The 12,105-nt window shown below is 36.2% G+C and overlaps 1 protein-coding gene and 1 pseudogene across 3 annotated transcripts in view; both read left to right on the forward strand.

Moving 5' to 3' along the window:
• EDA (ectodysplasin A) overlaps positions 1–12,105 on the forward strand; it is a 426,944-nt gene that overhangs the window by 72,577 nt on the left and 342,262 nt on the right. The gene's annotated exons all lie outside the window — the stretch shown is intronic.
• LOC112438650 (small nucleolar RNA U3) lies at positions 7,521–7,720 on the forward strand (annotated as a pseudogene).

Consider the following 12,105-nt stretch of genomic DNA (forward strand, 5'->3'; position numbering starts at 1 on the left):
GATATAGAAACTAGTACAATAAATATTTGAATGAATAGATTTAGGAACCAGATAATTTGGAAGGATAATTTCAAAACTTGAGTGAACTATGACATTTAAAACCAGCATCTTGGATCATCATGTAACATATTGTATAATATACATTATAGTGAAATAGATTTTAAAATTTAATACCTTAAGCAAAATATTTTAGGAAGAATTTTTCTTTCTTTTAAAGAATAAGATAAATAGGTTTCTAGTCCCCCACATCCAAATATTTTTGTGTCCATTTTACCCTCTTGATAAAGGCAGAAAAGGGTTTTTAATTGTTCCTAATGCAGATTAAGAGTTGTTAACCTCTACAAACTACACAGCCAAACTAAAGTCAGTTCAGAAGGATGTGATATGTTATATAAATGTAGTATGTTATGCAGCATTACAAGTTCCTTATAATCTCAACAAATAGCATTTAGAATTTACTAATTGATTTAAAAATAAAAACCAATGCATGTTAACATAAATAACATAAATAGCATTTTACAAACAATAATTTCTACTTCATCAAGAACATTCTTAAGTGAAATGGCATGTCTTTCTTTTCTTTTCTTTTCTTTTTTGTTTTGAGACAGAGTCTTGCCCTTGTTGCCCAGGCTGGAGTGCAGAGGCACAAACTCGGCTCATTGCAACCTCCGCCTCCCAGGTTCAAGCGATTCTCCTACCTCAGCCTCCCGAGTAGCTGGGATTACAGGCGTCTGCCACCATGCTTGGCTAATTTTTATATTTTTAATAGAGACAGGGTTTCACCATGTTGGCCAAATCCTGAGCTCAGGTAATCCGCCCACCTTGGCCTCCCAAAGTGTTGGGATTATAGGCATGAGCCACCGCGCCCAGCCTGAAATGGCATTTCTTTCTCTGAAAATGCATGATGGTAAAGAATACAATGGCCACTAGTATAGGTTGGTGTCTCTGCCTTAATCCATGCAAGGCACCAACAGTTTTTGCACCACTATTTTTTAAGATAACAGCTTTATTAAGATATAGTTTAGATACCATATACTTCACCCATTTCAGGTGCTAATTCATTGGTTTTTAGTACATTCACAGAGTTGTGCAACTATTATCATAATCAATTTTAGAGACACAAAAGGAAACCCTGTACCTATAAGTAGTCACTACCCATTTTTCCTGAACCCTCTCCTCTTCCAGCCCCTAGGAATCATATATCTACTTTCTGTCTCTATAGATTTGACCATTCTTGACATTTCATTTAAGTGGAATCATATAATGTATAATCTTTTATGACTGGCTTTTTCACTTAGCATAATATTTTCAGGATTCATCCATATGAATCCTGTATTTCATTCTTTTTATGGTTGAATGATATTCTATTATATAGTTATATTACATTTATCTATTCATCAATGGATGGACATTAGGTTGTTTCCATTTTTTGCCTGTTATGAATAATGCTGCTCTCAATATTTGTGTACATGTTTTTGTGTAAACATTTGTTTTCAATTCTCTTGAGTATATACCTACAAGTGGAATTGCTGGGTCATATGGTAACTCTCTGTTGAACTTTTTGAGGAACTTCCAGACTGTTTTCCAAAGTGGCTGCACCATATTACATTTCCACAAGCAACATATGAGGGTTCCAATTACTCTTCATCCTTGTCTACACTTGTTATTGTCTATTTTTTATTATATTCTTCCTAGTGAATTTGAAGTGATATTTCAGTTGTGGTTTTGATTTGTATTTTCCTGAAGACTAATGATTTTTTCATGTGCTCATTGGCTACTTATACGTATCCTTTGGAGAAATGTATATTCAGATCCTTTGCCCATTTTTCAATTGAGTAGTTTTTTTTTTTAGTTGTAAGTGTTCTTTATATATTCTGGATATGAGTCTCTTATCAGATATTTAACTTGCAAATATTGTCTTTCATTCTATGAGTTGTTTCTTCACTCTTATTTGTGTGAAGGAAAAGAAAGGGAGTATTGCCATCTTAACAATATTAAGCCCTCCAGTCTGTGAACATGAGATGTCTTTTCATTTACTTAGATCTTCTTTACTTTCTTTCAACAGTGTTTTGTAGTTTTCAGCATAAGTTCTACCCATATTTTGTTAAGTTTATTCTTAAACTTTTATGCTGCAAAGTTTAATGTCCAATTTATCTAATTTTCCTTTTGTGGCTTCTCCTTTAGGTATCATTTTAAAGAAAGTATTGCCTAACCCAAGGTCACAAGGATATATATTAATGTTTTCTTCTAAGAGTTTTATAGTTTTAGCCTTTACATTTAGGTCTGTGATCCATTTTTTATTTTATTTTATTTTTATTTTGGCAAGCCTGTATTGACAACCTGCACTGAGGGATGCATTGATGCAGTCAATATCTGAAGATGAACTATTAAAAAGTAAGTGTAAAACAGTGTCTTAGGTTAGGGTCCCTGAGAAATACACTCTAAGATGGAGTTAGAATATAAGCAGTTTGTTGGGGAATGCACTCCGATCAACTCCTGTGGGGAAGTGAAGGAAAGCATTGAGCAGTAGAAGGAGTTGAGCTGTTAGTACAAAGTCTTCACAGGAGCTCTGGGGCTTGGATGGCAAAATGAGAATACTCTCACGTTGAAGGGGGCCTTTGTACCCTATCCTCTTCACAGACTTATCAAGGGATTTGCACTGCCCTGGGAAAAAGAGGTTCTTTCTGGACAAAGGTAATTTTCTTGAGGGATTTGGTTGAGACTCAGTACCTCATTCCTGAAGCAAGGAACAGGACAACATACACCTCACAGTGGCAGTGTTAATTCTCAATGGAGGAACTGTGTTGGGATACTATGGGGGAAAGAAAAGACAATTAGTATGTGGATATGCCTCTATGTCAGTGAAAACTTTCATAGAAGAGGTGATACTTGGACTGCCTTGCAATATGGAGGTGTATTTATCAGGTAGTATAGAGAAATAGTATTCCACTGATATATGTAAGCAAAGCCTGGTGCTTTTTATTTATTTTTTTTGAGACAGAGTTTCCCTTGATCGCCCAGGCTGGAGTGCAATGGCATGTTCTTGACTCACTACAACCTCCACCTCCCGGGCTCAAGCAATTCTTGTGCCTCAGCCTCCCAAGTAGCTGAGATTACAGGCATGCACCACCATGCCCAGCTAATTTTTGTATTTTTAGTAGAGATGGGGTTTTGCTATGTTGGCCAGGCTGGTCTCAAACTCCTGGCCTCAAGTGATCTGCCCATCTTGGCCTCCTGAAGTGCTGGGATTACAGGTTTGAGCCACTGCACCTGACCCAAAGAAACATATGTCACTCAGAGTGGCTTAGAGTGTAGGATCCAGGAGGAGGGATTGAAGAGGAGGATAATGAGGTGGTGACAAAGGATGAAACTGCAGAAGTAGCAAGGTCTAGGCTATGGAGAGGTAAATGGCATGCCCAGAAGTTTGTATTTTATTCTAACAGCAAGGCAGGCCTTTAAGCAAAGGAAGATCTTGTATGATACGTGCTTTATTTAATTTTTATACGTGGTATGAGGAGTAGATCCAACTTCATTCTTTTACTTCTGGGTATCCAGTTGTCCCAGCACCATTTGTTGAAGACTGTTTTTCCCCTATTGAATTCTCTCGGCACTCTTGTCAAAAATCAATTGATTGTAAACGTAAGCGTTTATTTCTAGACTCTCAATTCTACTCCATTAATCTATATGTCTGTCCTTATGCCAGCAGTACTACATTGTCTTGATTACTTTGTAGCTTTGTTGTAAGTTTTGAAATCAGGAAGTATGAGTCGTATAACTGTTCTTTTTTTTATTATTATTATACTTTAAGTTTTAGGGTACATATGCACAATGTGCAGGTTAGTTACATATGTATACATGTGCCATGCTTTTTTTTTTTTTTTGAGACGGAGTCTTGCTCTGTCACCCAGGCTAGAGTGCAGTGGCGCAATCTTGGCTCACCGCAAACTCCGCTTCCTGGGTTCAAGCGAGTCTCCTGTCTCAGCCTCCCGAGTAGCTGGGTTCAAGCGAGTCTCCTGTCTCAGCCTCCCGAGTAGCTGGGATTACAGGCACCCACCACCGTGCCTGGCTAATTTTTGTATTTTTTAGTAGAGACAGGGTTTCACCATCTTAGCCAGGCTGGTCTCGAACTCCTGACCTCATGATCCACCCACCTCGGCCTCCCAAAGTGCTGGGATTACAGGTGTGAGCCACTGCGCCCGGCCCAACTTTGTTCTTCTTTATCAAGATTGGTTTTGGCTATTCTGTGCCGCTGAATCTCCATATGAATTTTAAGATCAGCCTGTATTTTGATAAGGTTGTGTTTAATCTGTAGATCAATTTAGGGAGTATTGCCATCTTAACAATATTAAGTCCTCCAGTCTATAATGTGGGATGTCTTTTCATTTACTTAGATCTTCGTTACTTTCTTTCAACAATATTTTGTAGTTTTCAGTATAAGTTCTACGCATCTTTTGTCAAATTTATTCCTAATGTTTTATTTTGATGCTATTATAAATGGGATTGTTTCTTAAATTTTATTTTTCAATAGTTCATTGCAAAAATAGAATTAGAGCTAATTTTTAATATTGACCTTGTATACTGCAAACTTGCTAAACTTGTTTATTAGCTTTAGTAGGGTCTTTGTGTGTGTGTGTGTGGATTCCTTAGACTTTGCTTTATATAATATTATGTTATCTGCAAATAGAGAGAGTTTTCTGGATGCCTTTCATTTCTTTTTATGGCCTAAGTTCATAACTATAACCTCTAGTAACAATGCGTTGAATAGAAGTGGTAAGAGCAGACATCCTTGTCCTGTTAGGGGGAAAATATTCAGTTATCACTTAGTATAATGTTAGCTCTGGGTCTTTCCTAGGTACCCCTTAATGTGGTTGAGGAAGTTTCCTTCTATTGCTAATTTTTTGAGTATTTTTATCATGAGAGAGGGTATTGAATTTTGTCAACGTTTTTCCATGTGTATTGAGATATTCATGAATTTTTTCCTTTATTCTATTCATATGATATATTAATTGATTTTCTGATATTAATCCAACCTTGCATTCCTGGGATAAATTTCATTTGGTCATGTTATACAATCCTTTTTTTATATTACTGGATTCAGTTTGCTAGTATTTTATTGAAGATTTTTATGACTATATTCATAAGATATATTGGTCTATAGTTTTCTTGTGATATATTTTTCTGGTTTTGGTAACAAGGTAATACTGATGTCATAGAATGAGTTGAGAAGTATTCCCTCCTCTTATATTTCTTGGAAGAGTTTGAGAAGGATGGGTATTAATTGTTCTTTAAATGTTTACTAGAATTCATCAGGGAAGCCATGTAAGCCTAGGCTTTTCTTTGTGAGTAATTTTTTTATTACAAATTCAATCACTTGTTTTAGGTCTATACATCTTTTATATTTCTTCCTGAATCAATGTTGGTAGTTTTTGTTTTTCTAGGTACTTTCCCATTTCATCTAAGTTATATAATTTGTATACATACAGTTGTTGATCATATTCCCTTATAGTCCTTGATGTATGTTTATGGTTAATAGTAATGTCCTCTCTTTCATTCTGAATTTTAGTAAATCGGGTCTTTATTTTTGGCTTCATCAATCTAACTAAAGGTTTGTCAATTTTGTGGATATTTTCAAAGAAAAAAATCACCTTTTGAAAAGAGAAGTAGCAAATTAATCATTTGAAGGCAGCTAGTAACCACTATATAATGACCTCACTGACAGTGTGTTCTTGGCCACATGTTTCTTAACCTCCTGGAACGTCAGTTGCCTCATCTATAAAATGGGGCGATATGGCTTGCCTCATAGATTTGTCTTTAAAATTAGATGAATTAACGTGTAAAATCTCTAGCACAATACCTATTTATGACAGATATTGTACCTTTCAGTAAATGCTTGTATCTTTTTCTTCCACATTATTGTGCTGACCCTGGTTTTACTGCATTATTCTTCAGTAGCCAGCTTTAATTTAATAAAGTAAACCTTAAAAATGACTTCTCTTTTAAAGTCTGAAAAAATATTTTTGTGCTTTTTCTTCTACCATATAATCAAGATGATATTTATTTTCACTAAAATTTAGGCATATAACCAATTTCAGAATGTAAGCAGGTGAAACATTGGTTTAATATTAATCATAAATGAAAGTAAAAGCACAGCTGGGATTGTATATAATAAATTATCATGCTCTGTATTATTTTCATCTTTTTCTCATCTCAGTAGTAATTTTATTTCCTATTAAATATCCATAGAGATAATTTGTTTCTTCTTAAAGTAGAGCACCATCTCTCAGATAACTTTAACATTTCTGAGACAATTCTGACCTTTTAATTAACTTTATGATAGTTCAGCAGTGTTATAAATAATGAACCTGAAACTCTAAAAAGTTACCAAAACTTCTTTCAAATTGTGGTATATAATTTATTCAAGTAAAGAAAGGTAACTCTAATCAATTTTTATATTTTATTAAAAGTTTCTACGTCCTATTAGTAGGATTTATATTCTCTCTTTCCTAAGTATCTTTTGTCCTAACTTCCTCCATAGGTATGCACCTTTATTGCTTGCCAGTAACTTGAGGAAATAAGAACATTTCTTCCAAACTTTGAGTCAATGAAAATTGACTCCCATATGGAAATAGGAATTGAATGCTACTGTCTCATGTATGAACTCCGTATTTGGCCTAGATCTTTTCCCTTTCTCTGAAATGAGGAAGATGTTATGGCACCTCACTTCACATGTGCCTGACCAGCTGTTGTAACATGTATCTTCATGAACCCTATGTACTGGTTTCACTCTATGGATTACCTGTACAGTGGGAATAATTGAATTGAGAAATAGGGTTATGATTAGGTTATGATAGAAACTCTCTAGCCCAGCCTGACACAAGTAGATCACAAAACATCTTTATTCTAACACTGATGGTAGGAAAGCATCTCCCAGGGATGTCGGTAGAGTTCCCAGGGGTAACTTTCATCTCAATAGGTCTCCAACTCCAAGCAGAAGACATGTTTTGCCATGGAATACAGAGAGTGAAAACTCATGAATGAATGAGAAAAATTCATTCTCAAGAGACCTGCCTTAGCTAGCTAACACACGTCATTAGCAATATGATCTTGACGGAATTATTAAACATCTCCAAGCTTCAATTTCCATGGATGTGGGTGGTGATAACAGGATTGTTGAGAAATTTTAATAAGATAATTAATGTAAAGTACTTAACACAGTGCCCAGTTCATTGAAAGGGATTTTCATCAAGTTTTGTCAAAATAATTTCTCTCCTATGACCCACTTGGGTGTTGTAACGGGTCCGTTAAAGCTTTCTTTTACTATATCTGAAATTTTTGTCCTATATTCTTCAGATCAGTGGTTTTATTATTGATGGTTTGGGTTTGTGTCCCTGCCCAAATCATGTTATTGTAGGTTAAGGTAATATTTGCCTTTATAATGCTACTACATTATTGTTCATTCATTCAATAAATATTTATTGAGCACCTATCATCTGTTAAAATCTTTAGACAAATTAAAGTTAAAGACTATACTTTCAGGGATCATTTCTATAGTTTATTACTGGAGAAGTTTCTTTGAATGTATAGAGCACTAAAAACCATATTATCTCCCAAGTGTAAAGCTACCTCTTGGTGTTGGTTTACTTCAGTTGCCATTTGCCATTAATGATTGTTCTTCTTTTCTTTGGGGAGAATAAGAGACAGAGGACACAGTCTGGGTGGGGAAAAATATTAAATTTAGCAGAGTCTAATTGAGCAAAGAACTATTCATGAATTGAGCAACCCTCAAAACCAGAACAAAGGGAGGGGAGAGAAGAAGATGACAGGGTTGGCAATCACTCCTCTGCTTTCTCTGTTTAACCACCATGACTATGACAGCTCTTCGTCACACAGGCCAAAATCAATCTGATCTCCAGAGAATGGTTTAGGTGAGTTAAGTGACGTGTGGACCTAATGACATACTATACTGGAAAATACTTTATAAATTAAGTGCTATATATATACTATCGTTACTATAATAATATTTCCACCTAATTCCTCTCAGTAAAACTTCATTCTCTTCCATGTCACCCAGCTCTCTGACACAATACCTCTGATCATACCCTTCTACCATATCACATCTTCTCACTTCCCCATTGTAAATAAGCTTTCATGAAGATACAATCCAATTGATTCGCTTAATTTTGCCAATTTCAGTTTTTAGATGCCATTTGTCCTTTCAGTCTTTCCGGAAGACTGAGGGTGATGAAGACAATGATAATGCCATTGTATTCATGACACCTTATTCAATTGCTTTATAATTTGTCCAGTAAAATAGTACTTCTATTGCTGGAGATTTCTCCAGGAGTGCTCCATAAAGGAAATACATGTTTTAATAACCTTTTAAGCTACTGTTATAGTATTGGCCTTCCTACATGGAAAGCTCCTATCCAATCAGAGAATATAGACTATTATGAGAACATACTCATATCCCATTTAAGATGGCAAATGAATGAAATTCCTCTGTAAATGTTCAAATGGACCATCAGAAAGTACAAATGTACCACCTGAAGTTTTTATTGTCTTCCAAGGATTATGGGTTTGACAAAGCAAACATTGGTTATAAACCATTTTGGCAATTTAAAAATAGTCCCCACACTAATATTTTTTCATAATTGGCATAATTTTTTATACTCCATGATGAGTTATGAAGTACAGAACTTTTAATAATGGAGGCTTTAAGGACTTGAGAAAGACCAGGTGGCCATCTGTGCCCTCTTTGAGTCCATGCTTAATATTGAATTTATATTCTTTTAAATATCAGATTTGTTTCTCCAATTCAGGTGTAGCACTGTTTATTAAATAGGGTAAAATAGGTAATCTGACCTCAATCAGTCTTAAGGAGTTATTTTAAATTGCATATCTTAACAATTTCAGTACTGGCTGACTTGTTATGAAAATCTGCCAAAGCATTTCCTTAGTATTTAATAATTCTTGTTCTGCGTTTGGGTTAGCAGTTTTATAAAACTAGTTTCTTGATCTGGAAAGTCTCACCTAGTCTAATGGTGTATTAAAGTTATCAGAAATCTCTACTTGTCAGAGTCCTTTCCATGAATCTCCTTGAAGACAAAACACTTTAGGCTTATAGTTGCTCAGGAAAGTACCAGAGTAAACAACCATCTGTGAATAATAATGCTTAAAATGGCCATGGTTAAAGGCCTGTTGAGAGTTCACTACAACGTTGATGCAATTGACAAGGAAATTCAGTTATTTTTGCTGCATACAACATTTTAAGATAACTAGAATTATGACTTATCATTATACCAGGACTACTAGATTTCTATGTATTTTATACAATTTCTGAAACATGTATTAATAACACATCCATGCAAATATAACTCAAAGGGTTAGCTTTACTTATTATTTGACAACACTTTCCATATAATTTAATATATCGAATAAGCCCAGTTAGTTTATATTTCTCTTTTCACAAAGAGAGGTATCCTTTTGAGATGTTCCAAGGGCCTATCTGGAAAATCCCAAAGTTAATTCAAAGTCAAGAAAGAGACTTAAATTATAATTTGATTTTGTGAAGTTTGTCAAAAATATCAAAGGTTTCGGCCTGGCATGGTGGCTCATGCCTGTAATCCCAGCACTTTGGGAGGCCAAGGCAGGTGGATTGCTTGAACTCATGAGTTTGAGACCAGCCTGGGCAACATGGCAAAACCCTATCTCTACTAAAAATATAAAAAATAGCCAAGTGTGGTGGTGTGTGCCTGTAGTCCCAGCTACTCGGCAGGCTGAGGCAGGAGAATCGCTTGAACTTGGGAGGTGGAGGTAGCAGTGAGCTGAGATCGCACCACCGTAGAGAAAGAAAAAGAAAAAGGAAAGGAAGAAGGAAGGAAGAGAAAGAAAGAAAAAAATATATATGGTTTAAAACACTTGGTCAAAATATGATAAGTGACTGTGAAATAACAGTAATCATTTAAATAGAGTGATAATTAAAAGACTTTAAAAGGCAAATATAGAAACATAGTTGTAGAAAAATCCTTGGCTGTTTTAGAGGACTCAGTTTTCCTTCTTTCCTTCTTTCTTTTTTTTTTTTTTTTTTTTTTTGACGGAGTCTAGCACTATCGCCTGGGCTGGAGTGCAGTGGCACGATCTCGGCTCACTGCAACCTCCACCTCCCAGGTTCAAGCGATTCTCCTGCCTCAGCCTTCTGAATAGCTGGGATTACAAGTGCCCGCTACCACGCCCAGCTAATTTTTAGTAGAGACGGGGTTTTACTATGTTGGCCAGTCTGGTCTCGAACACCTGACCTTGTGATCCACCCGCCTCCCGCCTTGGCCTCCCAAAGTGCTGGGATTACAGGCATGAGCCACTGCACCCAGCCTCAGTTTTCTTAAGTAAGCAAAAACCTAATATAGAACGTGAAGCACAAGGAATCATCTTGATAAAGCACAGAATCTTTGTTTCCTAGGCCAGTTACCTACCAAAAAGGTAAAGAAAGAACTCTCAAAATTTCCTATTAAGAGCAGATCAAAGGCCAGACCAGTGGCTCACGCCTGTAATCTCAGCACTTTGGGAGGCCGAGGTGGGTGGATCACCTGAGGTCAGGATTTCGAGACCAGCCTGACCAACATAGTGAAACCCCATCTCTACTAAAAATACAAAATTAGCTGGGCGTGGTGGCACATGCCTGTAATCCCAGCTATTTGGGAGGCTGAGGTGGGAGAATTGCTTGAACCCAGGAGGCAGAGGTTGCAGTGAGTGAAGATCGCACCATTGCACTCCAGCCTGGGCAATAAGAGCAAAACTCTGTCTCAAAAAAAAAAACGTGGATCAAGATTCCAAGAAAGCCTTATTGTTTCAACACAAGGTAAAAAATTGTAGTTTTGCATCAGTGTACATTTGGTAGTAAGGCTCAATTTTTAGAAAAACTTGTGAATAATTTCCTTCTCATCTTAGCTTGATCACACATAAAATTACTTTCGTAAGATTTATCTTCCACAAACCTTCTATAATCTTTTTATGTCTCTTATTTTTCATATAGTTTTTGGTTTCTCATTTTGGAACAATCAATCATTCTACTTTAGGATAAAAATTACCCTCTTTTTTTCTTCTTCCGTACCTCATAGCTTCACTTACTAAAAACATGTCTTACTTTACTCACGTACAACGGTTGTTTTCCTTTTATTTCTATTTTAAATTACCATATATTGATTAGGATTTTCAACTCTTAGTAACCTTAATTTCTAGTGAAAACCCAGGAAGTAAAACAACTTAAAACCCTCTGTTATATACAAACATTTTATGAATATGCATTTCATAATTTCTAGAACATGTGCTTCTTCATAGAGTAGTTTTTTCATGTTTACTAATAGACCCAAATAGCATACCTATACTGTTTGAAAACAAGATGCCAAAATATGTATGCTTTAAACTTACATTTTGTAATTAATATTTTGGTATTTTTAACTTTCTTAGAAATGACCTAGACATTTCATGAATATGTATTAGAGTAATTCCTCCTTTACTGCAGTTTCAGTTATCTGCGATCAATTGCAGTTCAGAAATAGGTGAGTACAATATAATGAGATATTTTGAGAGAGGGAGAGTGAAAGGTTCTTGTATTGGTTCGAATCCCAGGAGCACACCAACAGACAGAACGAGGTAGTGTGGAGCAACACGCTGTTTTAATGAGCGCCTGGGTGCAGACGGGCTGAGACCTAAAATGGCGTCAGCACCAAATGAGGACAGGGCAGGGATTTTATAGTCTCCTCTAAACAGAAAGTGTCTCAGTCTGATGTAACTGCTACGCGGTACCCTGACGGCCTCTCTCTCAGTCTTCAGGAGGTACGTGTCTTCCGGCCATCTCTCTTCCTGCTTCTGCTATCTTGCTGAGGCACGCTGCTGGTGCAAGTGGTCTTGGATCTTGGGACTGGGCCTGAGAAGGGAGGAGTTATTCATTCCCTTAAGCTTTCAGGCCCTGGGGAGAATCTTTCATTCCCATCTATTTGGTTATAGAAAAAGGGAAAAGCGATGACTTTCTCAATAACTACTTCAAGCGTGACATCTTGGAAACAAAGAAAAACTTAATTTTTGGGTTATTCTTGACAGACGGGTTGG

Source organism: Pan paniscus, chromosome X (assembly GCF_029289425.2).
Source record: "Pan paniscus chromosome X, NHGRI_mPanPan1-v2.0_pri, whole genome shotgun sequence".
Classification (NCBI taxonomy): domain Eukaryota; kingdom Metazoa; phylum Chordata; class Mammalia; order Primates; family Hominidae; genus Pan; species Pan paniscus.